The following is a 17,222-nucleotide window of genomic DNA, read 5'->3' on the forward strand; positions in this document are numbered from 1 at the left end:
GTAGAAGGAAGTCTGCTTACTGAAGAAACCAATAGAAAGACAATGGACAAAGGCAAAGGAACAGCCTTAGTTGTCAGGGGAAGGACCAAAGAAAAGTACAAAGGTGGAAAGAGGAATCAGTCTCGTAGCAAGTCCCGCAGTGCTAAAGGCAAGAGTAACATAGAATGCTACCATTGTGGCAAGAAGAGTCACATGAAAAGAGACTGCAGAGAATGGAAAGCAGAAAAAGGCAAAGAGAAAGCTGAAGACCATGGTGAGAAGAACAAGTCCTCAGTGAAGATTCAAGAAATAAATGTGACAAACACTGTTGCAGAGGATGACAGTCTAGTGTCAGGAGACATCTACTACAATGGACTCAGCTCTTCTTACAGCATCTGATGGAAATGCATTGAGTGACTGGATTATAGACTCAGGGGCATCACTTCATGTGTCTCCAAACAAGGAGTGGTTTACCTCTTATGTGACCACTAAAGATCATGTTCGGCTAGGCAATGGGCAGACATGTGAGATCTTAGGTGTTGGAGATGTTCAATTGAAGTTTCAGAATGGCTCTTCTTTCATGCTGAAGAATGTGAGACATGTTCCCGCAATTACAAAGAGCTTGATCAGCACAGGTTTACTTGATGATGCTGGCTACGTCACCACTTTTGGACAGAACATGTGGAAGATATCCAAGGGTTCTATGACAGTAGCACATGGAGTAAAGTCAGGAGGACTTTACATGATTTATGTATCAAATGTCTCTAAAAATGTAATCAATGTAACCGAGCAGCCGAACGTTTCTTTGTGGCATAGCCGGTTAGGACATATGTCCAAGAAGGGAATAGAAATCTTGTCTCGTTCTGGTTATTTGCCTAGCTTTTCATTTAATGATTTTGAATTCTGTGAACATTGTCTGTATGGTAAGCAAACACAGCAGCCACATAAGCATAGAAGCAGTAGAAGAGATACACAGTTGGCACTTGTTCATAGTGACTTGTGTGGACCTATGCCTAACCTATCTCTAGGGGGAGCTTCTTACTTTATGACATTTATAGATGATTACTCGAGGAAAGTATGGGTTTACTTTCTCAAGCACAAGGATGAAGCGTTTAGTGTTTTCAAAACGTTTGTGACACTTGTGGAGAATCAGAGTGGCAAGAAGCTTAAATGCTTACGCACTGACAATGGTGGAGAGTATGTTTCAAAGGCCTTTCAAGACTTTTGTGAGTCAAAAGGTATAAAACGTGAACTTACTGCTCCTTACAATCCTCCTCAAAATGGTGTTGCTGAGAGGATGAATAGGACCATACAAGAGAAGGTCAGAAGTATGTTGTCTAATGCACAGTTGCCAAATGGGTTTTGGGCTGAAGCTGTATCAACAGCTGTTCATCTTGTAAATAGATCTCCTAGCAAGGTTTTGCAGAAGGATTCAGTGCCAGAGATGGTATGGTCAGGCAAGGTGCCCTCATACAAGCATCTCATTGTCTTTGGCTGTGAGGCATATACTCACGTTCCAAAGGAATTCAGGAACAAACTTGAGCCAAAGAGTAGAAAGTGCATCTTTCTAGGCTATGGTACTTCTGGTGAGATGGGGTACAGACTTTGGGATCCCGAATCCAAATATCATTCTAAACCAGAGAGGGTTGAGGAGATTAGAAGAGTTGTCTTCCAAGAAGATGGACCTACACGTGCAAGACAAAATGTCAGGGCTCAAGAGGAGCAAGGACAGGATAGATTGGAACCACAGGTTGTGGCTGAGCCTGAGCCACCTATTGTGCGTAGATCTGGACATGTCACACAACCTCCTGATAGGTTTGTTCCATCTATGAACTATGTCATGTTGACTGATTGCAATGAGCCTTCATGTTACAAGGAAGCAGTGCAAATGAAGGACTCCGGGAATTGGCAATTGGCCATGCAGTCAGACATGGAAGCTAGTTAAATTACCACAGGGAAAAAAGGCTCTACCTTGTAAATGGGTTTACAGGTATAAGATCACCGCTCATGATAGTCATCCAAAGTACAAAGCAAGGCTTGTTGCCAAGGGCTTTAAGCAAGAACAAGGCATTGACTTTGATGAAGTCTTCTCTCCGGTTGTCAAGATGACTACATTGAGATGCTTTCTTGCATTGGTTGCCATATTAGATTTGGTGTTGCACCAAATGGATGTCAAGACAGCATTCTTGCATGGTGATTTAGAAGTGGAAATTTACATGCAGCAGCCAGAAGGGTTTGTTGAGAAAGGCGAGAAAGATTGGGTATGCCAGTTGTTAAAGAGTCTTTATGGCTTAAAACAATCACCGAGGGCATGGTACCATAAATTCCACAAGTTTATGCTTTCTCAAGGATACAAACGTAGTGAGTTCGATCACTGTCTGTATACAAAGAAGGCTAAGGATGGCAGTTGGCTGATCCTTATTTTGTATGTGGATGACATGTTGATTGCTGGCAAGCACTTGGAAGAAATTTCAGCTTTGACGTCAAAGATGGAAAAATCGTTTGAAATGAAAGACATGGGTGAGGCAAGTCATATACTTGGTATGCGCATTGAGAGAGACAGATCAAGGAAGTTGATTTGGTTATCTCAAACAGAGTATATTGACAAGGTTTTGCAACGTTTCAATATGGAGAAGGGAAAGGCATTGAGTGTTCCATTGCCACCATATGTGAAACTTAGCAAACAAGATTGTCCTGTGTCTGAGGAAGAACAGGCTGAAATGGATAAGATTCCATATGCATCTGCAGTGGGTAGTTTGATGTATGCAATGATTGCTACTCGCCCAGACATTGCATTTGCAGTGGGAGTAGTAAGTTGACACATGTCAAACCCAGGCAAGAAACATTGGGAGGCAGTGAAAGGAATATTGAGATACCTGAAAGCTACAAAGAGTATGCGTATATGCTATGGGAGTCAGGAGCTAAGTGTAAAGAGTTTTACAGACTCAGATTATGCAGGTGACTTAGACAACCGAAGGTCTACGTCAGGGTATGTCTTTACATTGGCTGGTGGAGCAGTATCATGGCGTTCTAGATTACAAGATTGTGTTACTCAGTCTACTACAGAGGCTGAATATGTTGCAGCATCAGAGGCATGCAAAGAATCAATTTGGATTAATCGACTAGTAACAGATTTGGGAATCAAAGAAGAGATGCCTGTGTTATATTGTGATAGTCAAAGTGCTATACAATTGGCTCGCAATCCAGTTTATCACTCAAAGACAAAGCATGTGGATGTGAAGTATCATTTCATCAGGGAAATGCTCGAGGATAAGCAACTTCAGCTTGTCAAAGTTCACACCATAGAAAATCCTGCTGATCTACTTACAAAAGGACTTCCCTCAGAGAGCTTTGCGCATTTTCGCAAGCAGTTAGGTGTAGGGTAGTACATCACTTCTCTACATCTCTTGTATATTAGCTTGTATAGTAGCTTCTCTCACACTTAAAGTACCACATTGGACTTGAAGTGGGAGGTTGTTGGGGTATAAAGCCCAATGTGGCCGCCTAGGTAAGTGGGCGGGCCGCCAGGTATGTACACATATTCTTTTGTAAAAACCTAATAAGAACTTACTATGCTCTACACATTACAGTAGAGCGAGTTCACCATATCGTCATGCTCTTCTTCTCGCACTCTCTCTCGCGTCGCACTTCCGCTCGTACTCCTTCACAGCTGCGATGAATTCCTCCAGAGTGGCGTCGGGTCGGAGGCTCTCTCAGAGTTTTTGCTGAGAGGTTTTGGGCAGCACCTTCTCCACCCACTTCTTAACCATGAATTAACCGGGTTGCTGGGGAAGCTTGGCAACCAGAGACTTGGTTTTGGTCATAAGCTCTGCAAAAGTCTCCTCTGGCTGGAGCACCATGTTGGCCAAATCATCCAACACTTTCTCTTGGTAGTCACTCGGCCTGAAAGCTTCATAGAACTGTTGCCTTAAGTCTGCCCAAGTTGCAAAATGATTCTCTGCAAACTGGCTGTACCATTTGTTTGCTAAGCCATCCAAGGTGGATGGAAAAAGTACCAGATAAGCATCTTCTCTGTTAAGACCACGTCCTCTACAAAGAGATACAAACCTCCGTGCATGGTCGTCAGCATCTTCCGAAGAGAGTCCTTTGAAGGTGGGGAACTTGCTGTTTACCTTGGCCAACACACTAGCCAATGCCTCCATGGCCCCTTGTTGAGCCTGTTGCTCAATAGCCTGCTGTAGCAGAATAGGAGAGAGCTTTTCTAGAGAAGGTGATCTGGAAGATGTGGAACCGGATGAAGGAATGGGGGATGTCGTATGTGGAGGTATGGGTGATGAGGTTAATGGACTTCTACCAAATACCACAGGTCGCCTTCGGTTATAGTGCTTCAGAGGGCTCAGTAGTGCGCTTTGACACTCAACTGACCGCCTTGTATGTGTCATGCAGTGACCACCAATCCAACCAAGCTTTGGGCAAGAACACTCTAACTGTGGGTTGAACAACACAGGTCTAAAATAGGACAAGTGAGGATAGTGACTAGACCCCTGGTCCAGGACCAGTGACTAGACCACCTAGCTGGCACGACGAGGAGGACTGGACCAGGGCGAGGACTAGACCAGGACCAGGGACGAGGACTAGGACAGGTTGGACCAGGGCGAGAGAGGACCAGACCAGCAGACTATCTACACAGTGCAAGCAAGAGTGCGGAGCTAGGTAACAACCAATTATCTTCACGATTTGTATCCCCACAAGAGTGAGACTTCCTTTGAGGTCCCACCGTGATCGCCAAAATGAGAGCACCTGTAGCGCGGATAATGTGTCGTTCTCTCAACAGTGGGTGGTCCTCAGTGCAATGTGCATGACAATCTCACTCAAACAGACTGAATCTCACTCAAATAGACTGAACAAAAAGGAAACAATAGACTTCCACAGAGCTCACAAAGACACAACAGCAGACCAAAACATATGACTCGACTATCTCAAAGACTGATACAGAATCTGGCGTGGCAACACACTCAACTCCAGCCCAGGACTCAGAGGTACAATGGGGGTGTCGAGGCTCAGATGTGCTGGGATGGTGAAGACGTGCTCTGCATATAGACTCACTCACTCTAGACGACTACGTACAGGATAATACCACTGGCCCAAACCGACTACTCATATGTACAATCATCAAGAGCCACCAACGGCTCATAAAGAACATCATCTAAGTCTATCCCCACTAGGTGGCGGTGGTGACCTAGCCACGATGTCCACTAGACCACCGTATCCCTGCCACGTGTCTCTGCCCAGCGAGTCCGTCTAGTGTGAATCGATCAGACCAAAGTCCAGACCAAAGACCAAATGTAAACTAACTGTCCTGTGAAAGTGACACTGTAGCCTGCTACAACATTAAGTTCGGAGAGCTACTGAAAGTCTTAATGGTGACCTTTAGGGTTTTCACTATATAAAAAACACCTATTCTCTCTCATTCCTTAGGTGGTGGCATTGATGGGTAGTTGAGCTAGGTAGGTGTTTCCTCAATAGCCTAGCATGATTTCCCCAGGTGCATATGCAAGGTACCGGGCAAAATAATGTGTCATCCTTTATGGGCTTTGGGGCTTCCACCAAGTATTACAAAAATATTGGGTACTTGAGGAGCCACCCTTTCCTCCATTTTAGTTGGGAATCCACTATCATCTTTTTTGGTAGCTTTGTTGCTTTTCCTTCCACTCTCTTCTTTATTTCCATAACTTCATATTTAAGGAGAGGATAGGGGAGGTATGGCTGCATCCACTCTTCCCTAAGTACATTTGTGGCCACGTCTTGGACTTCCATGGAGTGAATCATTCTCCTTTCCCATTCCAAGGCCGCCTTATGGTCTTATATTGTGGCTTTCTCGATCAGAGTTTGGAGGTGTGCCTCCTCTTCCACCGTCAGTGGCCATTCTCCTTCTCCTTATGTGTGTAAATGTTCTTCTATTTGCTGTAGGTCTTCGGCACCTTCAACGATCTCCATGGGATCACTTTGTGCATCGATAGACCAAATTTTCAGGCCCTTGCTCCGTCTCTTGTGCTCTTGTCTCTTCTTTTTCTTGTTGGAGCTATGACATTTGTTCCTCCTCTAATTGATTAACTAGTAGCTCTTGCAAATGCTCTAGCTGCACTTGGTGCTGTTTGTTTTCTTTTTGTAGGTCTCGTTGATGGGCCATCAATCTCTCTTCAGCGTCTAGGGAGCTTCTATTGTGTGCTTTCTTTGACATGTGACTCTAGCCGTAATTCTCTCTGAAGTCCTACAATTTGGGCCTCTAAGGCTTGTATTGCCTTGTTGTTTGCTCCTGCACTTGCTTATGCAGCCCTTGGGGTTTCTCTAAGCCTTTGGATTGTTACATCTTGGAGCTCTAATTTGGCTTTTACCCCCAATACCTCATATTTGGCTGCCTCTAGCTCATCTTCCATCTTTTCCTTTCCTTCTTGAAAACTCTTAACTTCACCTGAGACCTCTGTCATATGAAGTGTAGGAGTGTCTCGTTCGCTCTCAGCATCTTTAGTGTTTTAATTAGAGTTTCAAGCTCTCTTTCTGCCATCTCAACTCTTTGACTTGTTGTTTGGAGAGTTTTGGTGAGAGTTTCATATTTGTCTTGCATATTTCCCTCCCTGGTGCGTAGCATGCTATTATCTTATGCAAGTGTAAGAGATCGCATTTTGATTATGTCTATTATTTGATGAGTGTCTCTCGCATCTTCTTCATTATTTGCTACCATGTTGCTTGCCGATGGCCTGGGGAGTGAACCTGAGAATGGAATATAGAGTCCCTTGCTTAGCATTACCCTCATTGGAGGTGATCTCCAAGGGTTGACCAAAGGTCTCCATTGTATTATTGGTGGGACAGGTACCAACCGTGGTGCTCCAAGTGGTGGTGACTGCACTTCAGGTGGTCTTCTCTGTGTAACCTGGTCCGTGAGCTTTCCTTCATCTCTCTCTTTGTCTTTCTGGTGGAATAGATGTGCCATATACAGCCTCAGACCCATCCACAGCTTTTAGTAGGTCTTCATAGGTGCATTGTTGGGCTCTTTCTTTTTCTTCTGGCGTCAACTCAGCCTTTGCCTTCTTCTTTGGTAAATCCTTCTATTCAGATGCCGGGGGTTTAGGGCTTGGAGGTAGAAATGTAGGTTACAGGGAAGGTTCAGGTGGCAAAGTATTTGCTCCTTGCTCACTGTTTTGGTCTTCCTTCCCTTGTGGTTCTAGCATCTCTTTCAACTTATTTTTGATGTCTTGGACTTCTTCAACTATGAACGGCTCTAAATCCTATTGTTCGATCACTCTTTGAGATTCTTCATAGGCTTAAATGTGGTGATCAAACTGATCTTCAAGTGGACTTGAGGAGCTGCCCCCAATCTTTGCAAGATCTGGCACCCAGTACTCTTCAAAGTCTCCTTTTAGAGCTTGCTCTACCTTGAATTGTTCTATCAGGCGTTCAATTTGGGCAACTTTTTGGCTTGCAGTCTCTTTTAGTTGCTTTCATTTGATGATGGATTCTTTCCCCTTTTTCTTTGGTGGTTTCTCCTCTGTATCTTCCTGCACAGTCTCGAGCTTTTGCATGAGCCGTGTAGAGACAGGTAGAGCTCCTTCTGCTGGAGCCTCTTCCTCATCCTCTTTCAATATCAACCCGTGTGGGTTGTTCTGGCCATAGTCCTCTTGGTCCAATTTCTTTCATAGGAAATCCTTGTGAGAAATTCTACCCCACCAATGTACTTTGGCTTATCTGTTCCCATTCTAACCACTTGTTCATGCAGATAGTGGACAAAGTTTACATCTTTGGGCACATTGCTCCTTAGTGCCCATGTGATTGTGGTGGCTACTACATGGGGTGGTGTGGTGTATTTTTGGGATTGTTTGCTGCAAACATGAAAATATTGGTTATATAGCTTGCAAATTTTTGTAGCCCTTAGGTCTTCAAAGGTGGGATTTGTCTTCTTGTGAGCGTAGACCTTCACATCATCTCTTCTTTCTCTGACAAAGCTGCCCTTATTGTGGAGTCCCATAGCATCTGCATTGATTTGAGGGGCAATTACTGTTGAGATGTCGAGCTCTACACCTTGAGCTGGCATCCACTACGGGTCTTGGACGCTTACGGCATTTACTCACTGGCGCGTTAGGTGACCGACACGGAGGATCTCTGTCAGTGATTCTACAGCTGGACTACACTTATAGTGCCAGCCTAGTACGCTTCTAGCGAGTTCAATTTTAGTGACCGCATGTACATATGTGCTACTTTTCAGCTTTAGCACTTAGTCATTTTGTACTCTCTTTTCTATGAAGAAGAAGCTTTCCATCTCTGTGTGCTTTGTGCTTGTCTTGTGTAGCTCTCTTGCATCCTCATTCTTTACATGGTATCAGAGCCTGGTGCAGCAAGAGAGGCTAAGAGAGCAAGAGCATCGCAATCCCTTCGTTCGCAATCTTTGTTTTTCGCACAAGTTTCTGAACAGGTCTCCAAAGTGCAGTATACAGAGATTTACTGTACAAGTACAATGGTTGTATGTACGCTTGATTGTGGACACTCGTTGAGTGTAGAAAGCGTTACAGGTACCACGATAGCAGGTGCAGCAGATTTGCAGGTTTTTGCAGATTGCAGCTATTTTGTCTTACTGCTTCAAGATGTCTGACGGTTTCAGTCAGATTGTTACTGAGAAGCTTGAGAAAAATAACTACCCTGCATGGAAGTTCAGAATAACAAATTTCCTAAAAGGAAAAGGTTATTGGGACTATGTAGAAGGAGACAATGAAAAGGAACCAGAGATTCCCGAGGCAAATGCTACAGCAGAACAAAGGAAAGCTTTGAGGGACTGGCAACAAGGCCAGAGCAAAGTGATGAATTGGCTTTCTATGAGCATCACAGATGGCATGATGGGCTATCTACAGGATGCTGAAACCCCCGCCATTGCATGGAGAAACTTAGGCAGAGTGTTCGAGGTGAACACCAAGGCCAGGAAGCTTCAACTAAAGTCGGAGCTAAATCAGGTTAAGAGGAACAACCTCTCAATCAATGATTATGCCTTGAAGATCAAGAGTATCATTGAGGCTCTTGGATCTATTAAAGTCTCAGTGGAAGATGATGACATTGTCCGTGCATGCTTGGATGGTCTAGGAGATGAGTATGTACATTTCAGGTCTTCCATGAATACAAGAGACGACATCCCCGTGTTCCAAGATTTGATTTCTATGCTTATTCTTGAGGAGAAGAACCTTGACACATCTTCTTCTCATGGCAGAAATAATTCTAAACAGGCCTTCTATTCTAACTCCAACAGAGGAAGAGGTAGAGGTCGTGGTCGAGGCCCAAGGGGTTGCAGGGGCCAATTTCTGGAAGGTCAATCAAATCAAAACAATACAGGTGGCAGGGGAAACCAGTCTCAAGGCAGGGGGAGTCAAAGAGGTCGTGGTGCAGGATCAAGCAGGCAGCAACATACTCCAGATAGTAGAGAATGTTGGACTTGTGGTGAAAGAGGTCACATGTCACATGACTGTCCAAAGGGAAAAGCGAGTAGAAAGAGAGAACAGGGCAACTATGCATCTACTAGCAAAGATGCAGATGACAGCAAAAACGAGCGCATGTTTGTTATGCAGCATGTAATGAATACAATGACTGCAGAGAATTCCACCCAAGATGATGTTTGGTATGTGGATTCGGGTGCCTCTAATCACATGACGTCTCGTGGAGAGTGGTTTAGAGATATGCGCAAACCAGATGTGTCAGGCTATGTGCAGACAGGAGATGACACAGCTCACCCCATTGCTCATGTAGGGGACATACCTCTAAATACGAAGAGTGGGAAATCAAAGTACTTAGCAGATGTACTTCATGTCCCAAACATTACAAAGAATCTTGTTTCTATTGGACAAATGGTTGAGCAGGGTTTGCAGGTTCGCTTCAATCCAAATGGCTGTTATGTAGAAGATTTCCAGAATGGCTGTAAGCTGATCACAGAGGGAAAATGTGTGGGCAGAATGTTTACGCTGAATGTAGACATGCCTGAGGTAAAAGCTGCATTATTTGCACAGGGCACAGGTGTTGTGGCTGATGTTGACATTTGGCACAAACGCATTGGCCATGTCAATGAGCAGAGATTGCGCAGCATGCAATCAAAACAGATTGTAAAAGGGTTGCCCAAATTCAAGGTGGATGGTATGCATAAAGTGTGTGCAGCATGCCAGTTTGGAAAACAGTCAAAGGGCTCATTTCCACATGAGCGCAATGTATGTAAAAATCCACTTGAGGTGGTGCACACAGATGTTTGGGGTCCAACCGATACTGCAAGTATACATGGTTGCAGGTATTATGTCTCTTTCATTGATGACCATACAAGGAAAGTATGGGTCTACTTCATGCGTAACAAAAGTGAAGTGTTTGGTCACTTTCAAGACTTCAAAGTCATGATTGAGAAGGAGACAGATATGCAAATCAAGACATTGAGGTCAGATGGAGGGGGAGAGTACTGATTTTTCAGATTTTCTACGAATGCATGGTATACGCAGGCAGATTACATGCAGATATACTCCACAACAGAATGGGGTCGCAGAAAGGAAAAACAGGCACATTGCAGAGGTTGCACGTACATTGATGAATGAGAAGAACATGCCTCATCATTTCTGGGCTGAAGCCGTAAATACAGCTGTGTACATTATGAACAGGACACCTACAGCTGCGGTGCATGATGTAACACCTGAGGAAAAGTTTACAGGTACAAAGCCTGATTTGGCACACTTGAAAGTGTTTGGCTGCTAACTTACGTGCATGTACCAGACGAGTTGCGTAGGAAATTGGATCCTAAAGCAGAGAAATGTATTCTTGTGGGATATTCCCTTGAACAAAAGGGGTACAGGTGCTACAATCCTACTACACGAGAATTACGAGTGAGCAGAGATGTAGTCTTTGATGAGATGAGCAGCTGGTACAGTAATGCACATGGCACTATTGGGACTGATGTAAAAGATGATGTGGTTGTACAAAATGTGAGGCCACAGTCACAGGTTTTGAGTGGACCACAAGAGTCCTCTTATCGTGGCTCTGTTGAGAAACCATGGAATGGTAGACTACGTACGCAGGTTACTCCACCAACAGGTACAGGGAATGTATCACGAAAAGGAAAGGAAAAGGTTGATGAACCTCCCTTTATGGTTGATGCATCATCAGGTTTTTCACATGTAGACATGGATTCAGATGGTTCTGAACAAAGTCTTGATGAGGAATTTGGAATTCCGGCTGTCAGGACACCTGGTGTAAGGAACGTACAAGAAGATGCTAGAGGGCAAAGGAGTGACCAAGGACCGCGCAGATCTTATAGAGTCAGAAATCCAGTTAGAAAATTGACTTATGATGGGTATCTAGCGCATCACCAAGCCTACATGGCTAAGGTGATACAGGATGTGGAGCCCACATGTTTTGAGGATGCAGTTGGAAATGTGCATTGGGATGATGCAATGAATGAAGAGATGGCTGCATTGGAAGCAAATGACACATGGGAGTTGGTGCCATTGCCAAGTGGAAAGAAAGCTATTGGCTGTAAATGGGTGTATAAAACCAAGCATAAGGCTGATGGTAACATTGAGTGTCACAAGGCAAGGCTGGTCGCAAAGGGTTATGCACAGACGTATGGCATAGACTATGAGGAGACCTTTGCTCCAGTGGCAAACATGACGACTGTGAGAGCTGTCATAGCAGTGGCTGCATCTAAAGGATGGATTATGCATCAAATGGATGTAAAGAATGCCTTCTTGAATGGTGAGTTGCAAGAGGAAGTGTATATGGATCAACCACCTGGTTATGTCGATCCAGGTTACCCAGATTATGTATGCAGACTTCTCAAAGCTTTGTATGGGTTGAAGCAGGGCTCTAGAGCATGGTATGACAGGATTGCCAAGTATCTTGTCAGTATTGGTTTTAGGAGAGCTCATGCTGATCATTCACTCTATGTACGTGAGAGTGATGTGGGGATTGTGGTCATTACCATATATGTAGATGACCTTATTATTGTTGGTGACAATGCTATGGAGATTGACCATGTGAAGGGTCTTCTCAAACAGGAGTTTGAAATGAAAGATTTGGGCGAGTTGCGCTACTTTCTTGGCATTGAGGTGATCAGGACTCCAGAGGGTGTATGGTTGTCACAGAGACAATATGCTTTGGACATGTTGTCAAAGTATGGTATGGCTGATTGTAAGCCAATTTCTATTCCCTTGGATGTGAATGCAAAGCTGAGTGCAGAGAAGGGTGATGTTGTTGAGGATGTCAACATGTACAGGAAGATTGTGGGTAGTCTAATCTACTTGACTATCACGAGGCCAGACTTGAGCTACACAGTAGGCTTAGAGAGTCAGTTCATGCAACTTCCGAGGAAGCCACATTTGGATGGAGTACGACGCACACTTAGGTATGTGCAAGGTACTCTTGACTACGCATTGTTCTATGCAGCAGATGCACCATTAGCATTGTATGGGTATACAGATGCAGATTGGGCAGGTAGCATTGTTGATAGGAGATCTACGAGTGGCTTCATGTTCTCTTTTGGGAGTGCTGCTATTACTTGGAGCAGCAAAAAGCAGCCTACGGTTGCTTTATCGAGCACAGAGGCCGAGTACAGAGGTGCAGCAGTTGCGGCGTGCGAGGTAGCTTGGCTACGCACATTACTTGAGGACTTGGGAGTGCAGGTGGACCAGCAGATTTTCATCCATTGTGACAACCTCAGCAGCATGCAGTTGGCTAGGAACCCAGTGTTCCATGCTAGGACCAAACACATAGAGGTCCATTACCACTACGTTCGAGAGCGAGTGTTGGCGGGCGACATCGACTTGGTCTACGTCAGCACAGAGGAGCAGATAGCGGATATCTTTACCAAGGCCCTCAGAGCTGAGAAGCTTCGACGTTTTCGGACTCTGCGACATGCAGAGCTCGAGGGGGAGTGTTGAGATGTCGAGCTCTACACCTTGAGCTGGCATCCACTACGGGTCTTGGCCGCTTACGGCATTTACTCACTGGCGCGTTAGGTGACCGACACGGAGGATCGCTGCCAGTGATTCTACAGCTGGACTACACTTATAGTGCCAGCCTAGTACACTTCTAGCGAGTTCACACTTAGTGACCACATGTACATATGTGCTACTTTTCAGCTTTAGCACTTAGTCATTTTGTACTCTCTTTTCTGTGAAGAAGAAGAAGAAGCTTTCCATCTCTGTGTGCTTTGTGCTTGTCTTGTGTAGCTCTCTTGCATCCTCATTCTTTACAATTACCACCTCAGTCTTCTGGCCATCCAAAGCAGTAATTACCGCTTTGTCATCTTTCTGAATAGAGCTTGCTAGCTTGTAGACCCTGTGTGTATCCATACCTATTTGTTTTGCTGCAAAGAAATTATGCAGATTGGCCCTCTCTAGGTGGTTGAGCATGCCTTCCTTGCTGGCATATTCACTGAGCTCTATAGGGATCATGGGCACATCTACTATATTGCCCTGTGGATCTCTAAATGTGCCTTGATAAAGTATAATTCCTTCAGCTTCCAGTGTAGCTTCATCTATCCAAGCTTTGGTTGGTTTTAGTGTTTCATCAAGGATAGTGTAAGGTTCTGCAGCCACAATGATGTCTTTCAATGATAGTGTCTTCTTTCTAGCTGGTGATTTGCTGGCTTCCATTAATCCTACGAGCACTCCAAGTGCAAAAGTTAGCATTGTTTACAAAATCTGGCAATTTCTCAATTTCTAGTTGTCCAAATGACTTCAAAGTGCATCATCGTTTCCATGTGTCTGAGATATATATGATCATACCCTCAGTCTTGAACCATCTTAAATTGTCTCATAAATGGGCATCCAAGTATGATGTCAAAATTGTTCCTCTTGTCAAATTCAACTATGGAAAAGGTATGCTAATATTCAATGCTACAAGAAGTAACCGTATCATTTTCTCTAGAAGTCCCAGGGTTTTTTTTGTGTACCCATCCGCTAGCTGCAATCTCATTCTGGTAGCTCTCAAGGCACGTTTTCCCCATTTTTTCCATATTTCCTTGGTGGTGATAGCAACACGAGCTCCATTATCAAGAATGTCATGGTTGTTACACCTTGAAATTCTACTAGAGGCATAGTATTCCCATGTCCACCCTCGCAATACTCACCAACCTTGTTTAGTGGGACACGCCCCGTGCTCAATTGAGGTTTTTTCACCTCCCGGATCCCTTCTTGAATCTTTGAAGTTAAATCTTTTACCCCAATTTTCTCCAAGCATTTTCAATAGCCGCTCACATGTTTGGTATTATCCAGAGGAGCTCTGCTAGTCTAATAGTACAAATCACAAGCGTAGATAATACTTAGAGTCCATGACCTTTTTTGACGAGAGCATTTGTGATGGCACAGCCTTCACCTCTGATTTGGCTTCATACTCTCCCATTATGAGGGTAAGGTTTTCAATGATTGAGATTGACTCTCTAATGAGTGTACTGGCCCCTTATCTCCCCAGTATAAGCGAAGGTCTAAATCAACTTGAGATCATGCCTCAAACTCTTCAATGGGTGGAAGAAAAACATCACTTCTTTTACTGGGTTGGTTGACTCTCTGACTCAACTCTTTCGCATCATTTGCTTCTTGTATGTGTCTCCAAAGCTCATCTAAGCCATCATCCTCTCTGTAAGCTTCTAGTATTTGAGAGTGGAGATCCTCAGGATGTCCGATCTATTGGATTCATCACAATCTAAACTTTTCTATTTCAACTGTGGATATCCCTATGGTCCCTTTAGTTTCATGCCTAGACGAGATTATCAGTGTCGAGGTCGAACTCTTTGGCTTACTTACAGGTGGCTCTAACAAAGCTTGGGCAGTTTGGATTATTTTCTGACACATCTTCAACCTTTGCTTTTCTAACTCAGCATAAGGGTACGTCATCCACTTTTTGTTCTTGGCTTTGTTTAGTCTGAAGTTGTGCTTTGTAGGCTTTCATAAGTGCATCTAGAGGTTCATTCACTTTTTGAACTAGTATTGATCCTCCAGAACTTGCAGTCCTTGGTATCTTTGTCTCATTAAGCTCTCTGGTCTCAGGGAGTTTGACTCTCTAATCTCTCTAATCTATCCCTGGTTTGTTTTAACTCCTCCGCTAGGGATATCTATTCACGTTCCTTTCTAGCTTTCATACCTTTCTTCCTAGATTTCCAGGTGTTTCGTTGAAATTTTTGTTCATAACCAGGCGTATCTGTTTTGAGTTCCTCAATTATTGGTTCTTCCTTTGCTTTTCGTTCTTGCGCTCTTGTGACGACCTGTATGGGTATCACCATTTCATTTTTTGAATCACTTCTCGATGGGATCGTGCCCACTATGTTTCATGTAGTTTTCAATGTCTTATTCAAGTTTTTTGGATAGTCACTGATCAAATGTGTAATGCCGCAATCTAGAAAATACACATTCACTCTTATGATCTTTGTGTGAGGATAGTCCTTCATAAGGTAGTCACCACCACATTTGTAACATGGTCCTAAGGGTTGGCAAGGCGCTCCTGGGACTGCCCTCTGTTGATAGGAAGGTCTTGGTCCTGTTATCTCCCCATTGGCTATGAACAACAATGTGCGTTCATCCAAACTATATCTACCTTCTCCTGCAAAGTGAGTTGTTGTTGGTGGTTGTTGAAAGGACGCCCTTTCAACAACGTTTCCACAAAGATTCCATTAAGATTCCTCAAAGATTCCACATAAAGATGGTGATGAAGTAATGAAGATGAAGATGGATGCTGCAACATGAAGATACGAGTTCATGGACGTCATCGAATATCTCGTTATTAATATTTTGAGCCATTACGACCACTTTTGTAATGTTTACGGGAACCTTATATTTTAAATCGGCACTTGTATTTTGGCCGCATATGCTTGTATAATGAGTAAAGCCAACTCAGTTTCTTGTAATTAAGCTCTGTAGAAGCCTAGGGGCAATTCAGGTCATTTGGCCGGACATTAGGTTTGAAGGCTTTGTATATAAGCTGAAACCTAAGGCTTTGTAAAGGACACATTACATTATCTCAATTAATATATAGTCGTGGGTTCTGCAGCACACGCTAGTGAGCTTCACGCACACACACTGTCGCGCATATATGAGAGTAGGAGCGTGTTAGCATCGAGGAGCTCTCCGCGTCGACGCAAGCAATGCAAGCCGAGGACCACATCGCGAGCCCGCCTTCTACAAGCTATATTTGGTCGTAAGTACCTCAAACGACATCCATTCTGAATGATTGAGTAGTCGTTAGAATCAGGGCGAGAAGCTCTCCGTGTTGATGTCTTTGTAGATCAGTTTCGGACACTTTGGAAATTACTGTTTTGAGTCTATCGCGATATCGATTAGAGGTCTTACAGTTATGGTTTTCATGGTTTAGGTGTTTGGCCATGTAGGATATGTCCTTGTGAGTCTTGCCCTCCGATTTCGAGTCATTTCGATATGATTTGAGACTGTTTTGAGCTTGTAGTGTTTCGTAGGATGCGTTGTCTGTTTCTTTGCTTTATGGTAGTGTTGTGGTAGGATTAGTGACTGTAGAGTGTTGTTAGTGTCTAGCTCAGGGTTGACAACCCAGAGATTGCCTCCATGCCCTAGTCGGGTCAACTACGTCCTTGGATTGACAGTTTGTTGGTCTGTGTTCTCGCTGTGCTCCATCGTCCGTCGTGGCGTACCCGCTAACATTGGCGCCGCTGTCGAGGAAGAAGCGCCTAAACTAGTGTACACTGCATCACTCGTGTTTGATAGTATAGTGTTTCTCTAGAGTTTTCTAGAGTGTTGTCACCATTTGCCTTCTTAGTGGGAAGTCAGAGAGCGGATCTCTTGACCGAGGGATAGCTAGGGAGCCTGCGTCTCGCCGAGGTGGTCCACCATGAGGTTGAGGTATGGTTATATTATTTTGTTGTGTGTCTAGATTAGGTTTTATGGTTTGTGTGTTTGGTTGTGACTTATGGTTGTGAAGAACTTGAAAGAGAAAAAAACGCAAAGAAAAACGCAAAAGGTAAGTAGGAGGCTGTTTGCTTGCCAGAAAGCAAAAACAACCATTCAACCATCCAAAGTAGGACATCTGATGATGATCTAGAGCAATTTTGACATGAAAATGTGCTTGAAAACACAAAAGGCGGAATTGTGCTGATTATGGTAAAAGTGCTCTAAAATGGTCGTTTGAAAGCCGATTTTAGTGCTTCTTTTTGCATTTGAGACCTTAAGGTAGGGGGAAAACACAGATTTGGTTCAATCCAAAAAAAAAAAACCCAAAAAACCCAAAAAAAAAAAAATCTGAAACCAAATCTG

The sequence above is a fragment of the Adiantum capillus-veneris genome, chromosome 22 (assembly GCF_014529385.1).
Source record: "Adiantum capillus-veneris isolate H3 chromosome 22, ASM1452938v2, whole genome shotgun sequence".
Lineage (NCBI taxonomy): Eukaryota > Viridiplantae > Streptophyta > Polypodiopsida > Polypodiales > Pteridaceae > Adiantum > Adiantum capillus-veneris.